The following is a 10,114-nucleotide window of genomic DNA, read 5'->3' as shown; positions in this document are numbered from 1 at the left end:
ATATATATATATATATATATATATATATATATATATATATATCGATATATACATACATACATACATACATACATACATACATACATACATATATATATATATATATATATATATATATATATATATATATATATATATATATATATATATATACATATATACATATATACATATATACATATATACATATATACATATATACATATATACATATATACATACATACATATATACATATATACATATATACATACATACATACATATCTATATATATATATATATATATATATATATATATATATATATATATATATATATATATATATATATATATATACATATAAACATATATACATATAAACATACATACATATATATATATATATATATATATATATATATATATATATATATATATATATATATATATATATATATATATATATATATATATATATATAGTTTTCAAGTGATTCTTCACCATTGAGAGATAGGGCCAAAAACGAGATCGTACTGCATGGCATGATATTTCAATAATGTAATGGGCCCGATATGTTGTCGTGGATCAGGCTTGCAGCGATTGATGGACAAACCAATTGCGTGGCGGAGGTTTGCGCTCTAACGAGTGTCCTTCTGGTTGCATTCCGTTGTTTTTTTAACGCGTTTATTAACCTCCGCCATAGATCGGAGGTTTCTGTTTTCATCCCTTTCTGTTTGTTGTCTTGCCAAAACGAAGTTTTTGCAAGATATGTTAGTCAGCTTGTATGTTTTTTTATTGTTATTTTTTGTCTGTAATCACGTATAAAAAATTCTGCAGAGCAGTTATCATTGGAAATTTTTGTAACTTCGCATATCAGAGGCCTATAGAGGTCCCTTTCAGCGCATAAAATTTTCAAGGTCAAGGTCAAAGGTCCAGGTCACTTTGTCGCAAATCAGGGAGTCGACGAAACCCTTATTTTTTGAGTAATTTTGATCGGATCGTCTTCAAACTTCATGGGAATATAGTTCATGGTCTGGCGCTCAGCTGATTAATTTTTGGTGGCGATCGGCCTTGACCTTCATGGTTAGCGCTGGAGGTCGAAAGTTTTTGACCCCAAGGTGAAATTTTGAAATTTCCGATACCATATCGAATAATACCTCAAATGAAAGCGCTTGATAAGTGCTTTCCAGATCTGTCAAAAGTTTGACGCTATGACTATAAAACTGATTTTTCATGAAAATTTTATTTCCTCAGTTCTCATCACAATCTCTTGATATTTCATGTACAACGGTCCTGGAGAGATACCATTAACCGTACGAAAATATAAAGGTCAAGGTCACAAAAAGGTCAAGCATCAAGGTCGACGAAACCCTTATTTTTTGAGTAACTTTAATCGAATAAATAAGTCACTCATGTTCACATTTTGGCAAGATACTGGTCACCCTGGGGGTGACATTGGTTTTATTTGTTTGTTTGTGAACAGTATTACTGAAAAACTCCTCGACGGATTTCGACGAAACTTGCTGGGGGAATTAGGTATGGTCAAAGGACTTGGTCCAAAATCCAATATGGCCGCTTTGGCGGCCATTTTGAAAAACTATTTGATTTTTTTTTTTTTACATTTCTACATGTTTGAAGCGATTTCCAACCCCCCCCCCCCCTCAAAAAAAAATTGTTGGAGAAAAAACATTTTTTTGCAACTTATTTTTCAACAAAATTTCGATTTTTTGTTTTGCATTTCTACATGTTATAAGTGATTTCCAAGAAAAAAACATGCCAAAATTATAATTGCGGCTGATTTTGAAACTTCAGGTGGATATACCCACGTAAAATCCATTTCTGTCTCAAGGAATCTAGTTTTGACGAATGGATTGAGTTTGTAAAAGTTAAAAGTAAAAGGGAAAGTTGCAAACTATAACTCTGTGAGCACTGTTGACGTCAAATTGAATGAATAGGATATCAGGTTTACTTGAGTGACCTAGCAGTATTGGTGGCGGAGGTTTTGCACTCTACTGAGTGCTCCCCCTCTAGTTCTTTCAGCTGAGGTTACCTGCATTGTTCTTTTCATTACATATTAAAAAGCATTCTTTTAAGTCAGGGAATTGCATTAATGGCCTATTTAAAAAGTTTAACAAATCTCTCTCAAGAAATATATTTGAAACAACTTTAAATCCTTTGTATTTTGGTCTCTGAGCCCCAGTTAATGAAGGTTAATTAAGTTTCCCAATTTAACATTCTAATAAAGTGGAATTGCAATGTTGATTCCCCTTTGGATGTTTGTGCTTTAATCTGAAAAGGCACATTGCAATCAATAAACAAAAAGGTTCAGATGTATGAAAATGCAATTGCAATGAGTTTGTACACACTTACCCCAAATGTACTTTCACCTGCTTCACAAATTTGAATCCTAATTAATGCTTTACCCACAATGCCTCCCTCAATTTAAAGTGCTTCACTTACGATGTATCATTCTCACTCGATCCAGCTCCTTCTGGTGATGATATCACAGTAAGCGTATCTTTGCTTCTGGTCATGGCCTGTTCAACTCATTTGATGGGTGCAGTCTTTTTGCTGACATCGTGCCGATTCACATTAATCAACTGTAAACCTGCCTTGTTTGTACCTGTGATTGCCACTGTTTGTACATAAACTGTTGCATTGGAGTGACTTGGTTGAAGCTTGCTGGCTTATATGTTACCATACATGGTCAATATCTATGATATATATATATATATATATATATATATATATATATATATATATATATATATATATATATATATATACAGTATATATATATTGCTTAAAGGATGGCATTGTCTTTGAGTCCATTGTTCGTCCTTCTTGTGGTGTACCAACAGCTTTTGGTGCTTAGCTGAACTTTATCATGCTTGAATGCTGCTTCCAGTATCTTTCATGTTGCAGTTAACACTATAAAAGTGTTGTTCTGAGCTGCGATGTGTGTGTGTGTGTGTGTGTGTGTGTGTGTGTGTGTGTGTGTGTGTGTGTGTGTGTGTGTGTGTGTGTGTGTGTGTGTGTGTGTGTGTGTGTGTGTGTGTGTGTGTGTGTGTGTGTTTGTCACAGCAAATAATTTAACGTTTCACTTTGGTTGTTGCAACGTTTTGCTGTAACATTAGAGGAACGTTCAAAAGTATTGTTTGCTTTACGTTTCAATGTTCTATTGTTTCATAACGTTGCGATAACATTTTCATAAGGTTGCAGAAATGTTCATGTAATGTTGCAGGTATGTTTTTATCACATTGCAGGAACGTTCAAACGGATAGTTTGGTTTATGTTACTGCAACGTTTTATCATCACGTTGTCGTACAACATTCAGATATCAATAAATAAAAAAAATAGGACACTGAGCTTTTATTTATGACATTTATTTTGCCCTCGTTTTTTTTGTGTGTTGTTTGCAAAGTAATGTCTTGTGCATGAACTAGAACAGACCAGATAAAGACGCAGGAGAACAAAAGGAACCAGAGAAAGAGAGGAGGGACACCAACAGCAGAGATGAAGGATAAAATAGAGAGAGACTTGGATGAATAAGGGATGTGTGTAAGAATGTGGGGTAGGGAAGGATGCACGCAGTGGACAAGATGGATACGAAAGCAAGCTCTCAGGAAGGAAAAACTGGAAATTTGGAAGGAGTTCGGCCCTGAGGATGCTCTTCATTACAAATCACTCATCTTCAGAGCTGTATTTCATCTGAACTGCAGTTACTGCTGAAGCAGTTGCCATCTGAAAAACATCACAATAAAAGTGCAAGGGGGGAGAGGGTTATCATTCTTCACACTTAACAAAACATGTAATTTTTATTGGTTTGAAGGTGGTTGGATATTTATTTAATTTTACATCCGAGAGTGTGGTGCATAATTACTGGTTTATGTTTGGAATTTTAGCTCCCACAGCCCACGACTGTTAAATTAACATGAACAAGTTTTGTTGGTGGCATATTTAAACCACCTTTCCTGCATGTGAAAAATGTTATATTTGAATATCTTTAACCTTTCTGTTCTTTCCTCCTGCTTTGTTTGGTGCATGCTTCGGGGTTTCGCCAATCTCTGACTCGGTATCTGCTATTTTCATCTTGGAATGGTTCCTCACACAGTCTCCTAAAAGGGAATGTAGCGTGAATATTATGTTTATAACAATATGCATTTGATCAACAAATTAAAATTTATTGCAGAGACCAAAACTCAAATTTAACACTTGCTGATGAAGTACAGTGTTGTAACATGTAACTGGAAGGGCACTTGGTTGAGGGCATACCTCCGCCAGGCTGAACAGTTTGCATGTTGCATCCCACTAATGAGCCGGATCTGGATTCAGATCGGAACCAAAATCTAATCGGCTTGTTCTTGTCACGTAACCAACTCATCCACTTTGTTTCGTCTGAATCCGTCCATAACGTTTTGCAATATAATGCTATATATAATTTTTGGCCCCATCTTTCAATGGTGAAGAATCAATTAAAAAATTCACACATCTGGATCCAGATCTTCAACAAAATCGAATCAATTCGTTCTTGTTGCACACCCAACCTGGCCACCAAATTTTGTCTGAATCCATCCACAACTTTTTGAGATATCGTGCTATATTGTTGTGGGCCGGGGGTCGGTGGCGAGGACGACCGCTAGATGGAGCAGTTAGGCCGTCTCCCACCGAACACCGGACTGGAAGGTCATCACCCCGGATAACCCCAGAGTCGACGGGTCGCTTAAAGGACCGTGGTCGCCAATATTTTGACGGCGTGAGGTAGGGTCCACTTGTCTAATTCCAATTTACCTAAGTACTCACGCCGTCTAACTACCGGGGAAGCCACACCCTCGGCCGACTTTGTCCGAACCGAGTTGTTGTTACCGACTCGGATCCGGCGTAACCGAGTGGAAGTTACCAAAGCCGCGCCAGACCAAATGACAACTTACGGCACAAACGGCCTCACTATTTCTCAAGCCCGCACCGTGCTAGACCAATGAAAGAAACGACAGGCAACGAGCTGGCACATTTAACAGGGGTTTATTACAATAATCGGGAAGGGTGACGCAGAGCAGACTTAATCATGAACATGCAATGAACAATGAGCAATCAACACTTGTGCAGTTCTACTTACAGACTGGGCCCACAGACAGACACACACCCAAAAGTAATGGACCCTCCAGCCGAGGAAGATAGGTCAGCTGGGGGGGTCAGAGTCCGGCTGTGCACCTGTCCGCCTTGTGCGGTTTGGTCGGTCTTGTTCGGTGAGACTCAAACCCACAGCTTTGACGCAGCACCAAGCACCAGGGGCGAGGGATATGCGACAGACACCAGCCAGCACAAAGGCGGAAGAGACGAGAGGAACCCTTGTGCTGCGAGGATGACCAGAAAACCAGACCAGACGAATGGATCACCAACCGGCCAGGCGAGAGCAGACCAGCGCCGGCGCAGACAGAACACACTGAACACTCCCCTCCCACTCGCGCACCGGGGCCAGAGGGACCGCCTCTGACATCACCTCATCCCTCATTGGACGGGGGGGGCGTTTCGGTTGCCTCGGTGGCCTGTCTTCATTGGGCGGAGGGCGTGTTGATGTCTCAACCCCCTCCCCCTCCCCCCCTCCCGAAGAGGAACGCCCCTTGAAGAGGCTGTGCAATAGTATATGGCGTTGTGGCTTCCCATTGGCTGGCAAGCGTCGGCCGACGCTCGCTCCTCGCTGAATGGACAAGAAGGACTCCAGGCCCTTTTTTGGAGCGAAAACCAGAGCGCCAGCAACCGATGAAACCCCGCCTACCCACGTGTTCGGCACGCCAGCGCGCAAAGAATGCGAATAGTGCTGAAAGCAGAGGGGGGCTGTTGCCATCGACTCCTTTGGAGGGTTGTTAGGGGATTTACGATGCAAAAAGACCTGACAATAAAAATAACCCGCAGGACACACATAAAATTCCCATTAAACACAAGGAGGAATCTAACTATACACATACTTATCGAAATAACTAAGCTTAGGGACTGCTGTCTGTTTGTGTGCAAATGGCTTCCAAATCCGTAACAATATCACTCAAGAGTGAAGAATCGCAAAAAAAGAATTCTTGCAACCCGATCGGATCTGGATCTTCACCAAAATCTCATCAATTTGTCCTTGTCACACCCCAACCTGCCCACCAAATTGCATCTGAATCCTTCCACTACTTTTTAAGATATCCTGCACACATCACATACAAACAGACAGGGGTGCAAACATAACCTCCGTCCAATTTTGGTTGGTGGAGGTAACTAGAACAGCACTCAGTAGAGCGCATACCTCCGCAAGATTGTACAGTTTATGTTTTGTATCCAATTGATGGATCGACAACCAACCACCGGTCTATATAACCATCGGCCCTCCTTCACGTCATCTGGCTCGATATGAAATTCCCTGCTTTATGTGCTTGAAAACAAACCAGCATATACTCACTGCGGTTCACGGAATTTTTGAAAGGAGAAAACTCACACACAAATAACTGGATTAAATTGGTGCCAGGGATGATCTGCCGGTGTGCATGCGTGAGATGTTTGAAGTTTTTATAATGTGGATAATTCACTCAAAATCAGCAACATTAACATTTACTGTTTCTTGACTGGAAGGATAGAAAATATCAAAAAATAATTTATAATTACCTTCCATGGAAAAAATCCATCTGTTGTGCACATCACTCGCTCTCAGAATGGCGGCCAGATACATCACTCCAAATGTTGGTTTTAGCCGCCATTGGACCGACTGTGGTCCTCACTGGAATCAACACGCTGCTATCTATCGATGGCACCTCCACCTTTTATTTCCATTCTTAATACTGTTCGGAAGAATAACATTATGTGATGCTGCTTTTGATCCTTTCTCCCGTTTTGAGTCCTGCGACGTGTAATCGAGCCCTCGGCCTGATCTCAGGCCATAAACAGTTACCTACCCAACATCCAGTCAATCAAGCCAATGTCAGACAGATATAAAATGCCGACGTCTGCTCGATATATAATGTTGGCTGGGCTGGATGTCCAGTGGGTCTCGTTCATGATGCGTCTCAACTTCGAAACTGGGGTGGTAGTGGTGGTGGTGGTGGTGGTGGTGCTGTCCTTGTCTCTGTGGATGGAGGTTTTAAAAATTATTATTATTATTATCGAAGGTGTTGTTTTATTATTATTAAACACAAAAACTCAACTTCGCTCATATTTCCTAAAAATGTAACGTATTGTTACGGATCCGGGATTCAAAGTTCCCCACGAGGGGGAGCACTCGGGCCCCTCTCAAACGTTTGTTCCTGAGGCCACCCAACATGGACAACTTGCGCTGGCGGGTTGTGAATAAACCACAAGCGCTGATTGGTACCGCCAATCCTGGCAGGGTTTGACTACTTCGCGTGGGTATCTTACCTGTGGACGGCCGCACCAAGGGGTTTCTTGTACCCTTGATGCGTACTTGCATTCACTTTCCCGATCATGTGCAGCTGAGCAGAGCTGCCAAGTATGCACCAGCTAACAAGAGCAAATTGGTGGGGTAGAACTTCCTGGCTGGCACTACATGCAGACTATGCCTCACGACAAGTCACTATACAAATAAAATATAAATGTAAATACGCTTATATATAAGAACCGTTCATTTCTTTAAATTTCGAGATTTCTCTCCAGATTTCAACACACATTAGTCCATGTGCTCCGATCCTCAAATCCGGAGAGGGTGGAGGGGTGCGAGGAGGGGTGGTAATGAGAGAAAGATAAAAGGAGAGAGGGGTGGAAGAGATAGAAAGAGAGGGGAGGGGAGAGAGGAGGGTGGAGTGGAGAGTGAGGGGGGATGGAGAAGAAATGGGTAAAGAGAGGAGGGATGAGTAGTGAGGATGGGTGGGAGAGCGAGGGAGGAGGGGAGAGTGAGGCGGGGGGAGATCGAGGAGGGGGAAAGAGTGGTTAAAGTGGTGGGGGGAGAGTGATGTCTCACCACACGTCGCAATACACTCTGGGAGGGAGAGGTCTGAGGAGAGGGGTTGGAGTCAGTGTAAGAGAGGGAAGGAGGAAAGGAGGGGAAGAGCGAGGAAGGGGACAGAGCGACGCTTCACCACATCACAATACATACCGGGAGGGAGGGATGCGAGGAGTGGGGTTGGAGAGAAAGAGAGAAGAGCATGCGGGGAAGAGCTAAGCTTTACCACATCGCGATACACTCCGGGAGGGAGGGAGTGAGAGGAGGGGGGTGGGAGCGAGAGAGAGAGAGAGAGGGGGGAGAGAGGAGGAGGGAGAGTAGAGTGAGGAGGGGGTGAGTGAGGGGAGTGGGCATGGCCGGAGAGCACAACGAAATACACGCCTGGCATGTTAATCTCGGAGCTAAGTCGCGTGAGGCCATTTCCATGGACGTGCCTTCACATGGGCAGAGCTCGTACTGGGACAATGGTGCATACAACAATGGGGCACTGGAAAACTTCTGCAGCTCGTCCTGATCGACCTTTAGGCTCCTCCCTTGCCAAGTGACGATAAAGAGCCATGTGTCCCAGACAGTGGTTCGCTCGTGGTTTACATAATTTCTTGGCTTGGTGGAGAGTGACGGAATGAAGCAAGTGGGTTGGAGGACAACAGAGGATGACGAAGCACACAGAGAAAACAAAAAAGAAGCTACAAACGAGTGTACGAGCCAAACAAAGCGGAGTTAAACAAGAAAGAAAGAGAGAGAGGAGGGGCAGAGATTGAAAGTCCACTCACAGACCTCCTGACACTTCACTATTAGTCTATCTACTCACACGTCCTTTTCTGTATTTCCGTCTCGTCAATTGTGGACGCAATAAAAGAGCATCAACAATTGTCCGGAGGCACTGATCCACATCTTTCACATCTTCCCTCTTTGCACCTCATCTGCCAATCACCACACCCCTCATTTTGCACCTCCCTCTGACCACGCACAATAGACACCCTCAGTTTTCTTCCACCCGATCTTCCCCCTACAAAGAGACTGGGTTTGTGTTGGTCCATCGACAGTGCAAGGTAAAAATAGGTCGCAAACGCCTCAAACTCCTTCTCTCTCTCTTTCTTACTATCTAAATCCCTTGGGAATGATTCTGATGGTGCCTGTCCTGTTAGTGTAATTAAGATTGTAGAAGTGTAGTTTCGGTTTAACTCCACCCTGTCTCTTATCTTTTGTCATAAACAATTGCATTATATTTTTCCGCATCCCACGAATCCTTGCTTTCCCCTGCTCTATATTTTCCTGTGCAATAAATTCCATCCCTTGCTTATTGTACATATGCTTTTCCTTGCCCTGGCTTTATCAATAAACGTGTGTTGTAAATGTACCCAGTTCATCGTGTCCTTTCCTCCATTGGTCTGGCATAGTCTGCATGTAGTGCCAGCCAGGAAGTTCTTCCCCACCAATTTGCTCTTGTTTGCTGGTGCATACTTGGCAGCTCTGCTCAGCTGCACATGATCGGGAAAGTGAATGCAAGTACACATCAAGGGTACAAGAAACCCCTAGGTGCGGCCGTCCACAGGTAAGATACCCACGCGAAGTAGTCAAACCCTGCCAGGATTGGCGGTACCAATCAGCGCTCGTGGTTTATTCACAACCCGCCAGCGCAAGTTGTCCATGTTGGGTGGCCTCAGGAACAAACGTTTGAGAGGGGCCCGAGTGCTCCCCCTCGTGGGGAACTTTGAATCCCGGATCCGTAACAATACGTTACATTTTTAGGAAATATGAGCGAAGTTGAGTTTTTGTGTTTAATAATAATAAAAAAACACCTTCGATAATAATAATAATTTTTAAAACCTCCATCCACAGAGACAAGGACAGCACCACCACCACCACCACCACCACCACCACCACTAACACCCCAGTTTCGAAGTTGAGACGCATTGTGAACGAGACCCACTGGACATCCAGCCCAGCCAACATTATATATCGAGCAGACGTCGGCATTTTATATCTGTCTGACATTGGCTTGATTGACTGGATGTTGGGTCGGTAACTGTTTATGGCCTGAGATCAGGCCGAGGGCTCGATTACACGTCGCAGGACTCAAAACGGGAGAAAGGATCAAAAGCAGCATCACATAATGTTATTCTTCCGAACAGTATTAAGATGGAAATAAAAGGTGGAGGTGCCATCGATAGATAGCAGGGTGTTGATTCCAGTGAGGACCAC

At 42.7% G+C, this 10,114-nt stretch overlaps 1 protein-coding gene and 1 long non-coding RNA gene across 9 annotated transcripts in view; one reads left to right on the top strand and one right to left on the bottom strand.

Annotated features, from left to right (window-relative positions):
* LOC147032042 (sodium/calcium exchanger 1-like) overlaps positions 1-10,114 on the top strand; it is a 424,503-nt gene that overhangs the window by 111,487 nt on the left and 302,902 nt on the right. The window lies entirely within an intron of this gene.
* Positions 3,359-10,114, bottom strand: part of LOC147032045 (uncharacterized) — a 35,117-nt gene continuing 28,361 nt past the window's right edge. For both annotated transcript variants that reach the window (XR_015055018.1, XR_015055019.1), the window contains exons 2-3: positions 3,994-4,100; positions 3,359-3,726 (exon numbers count right to left, since the gene is read on the bottom strand). This is a non-coding gene — a long non-coding RNA (uncharacterized LOC147032045). The remainder of the gene's footprint in view (positions 3,727-3,993; positions 4,101-10,114) is intronic.

The sequence above is a fragment of the Eptatretus burgeri genome, chromosome 2 (genome assembly GCF_056783735.1).
Source record: "Eptatretus burgeri isolate ZD-2024b chromosome 2, Ebu_testis_v1, whole genome shotgun sequence".
NCBI lineage: Eukaryota > Metazoa > Chordata > Myxini > Myxiniformes > Myxinidae > Eptatretus > Eptatretus burgeri.
Note: the sequence above shows the minus strand (reverse complement) of the source record. Positions and strands in the feature narration are given on the sequence as shown.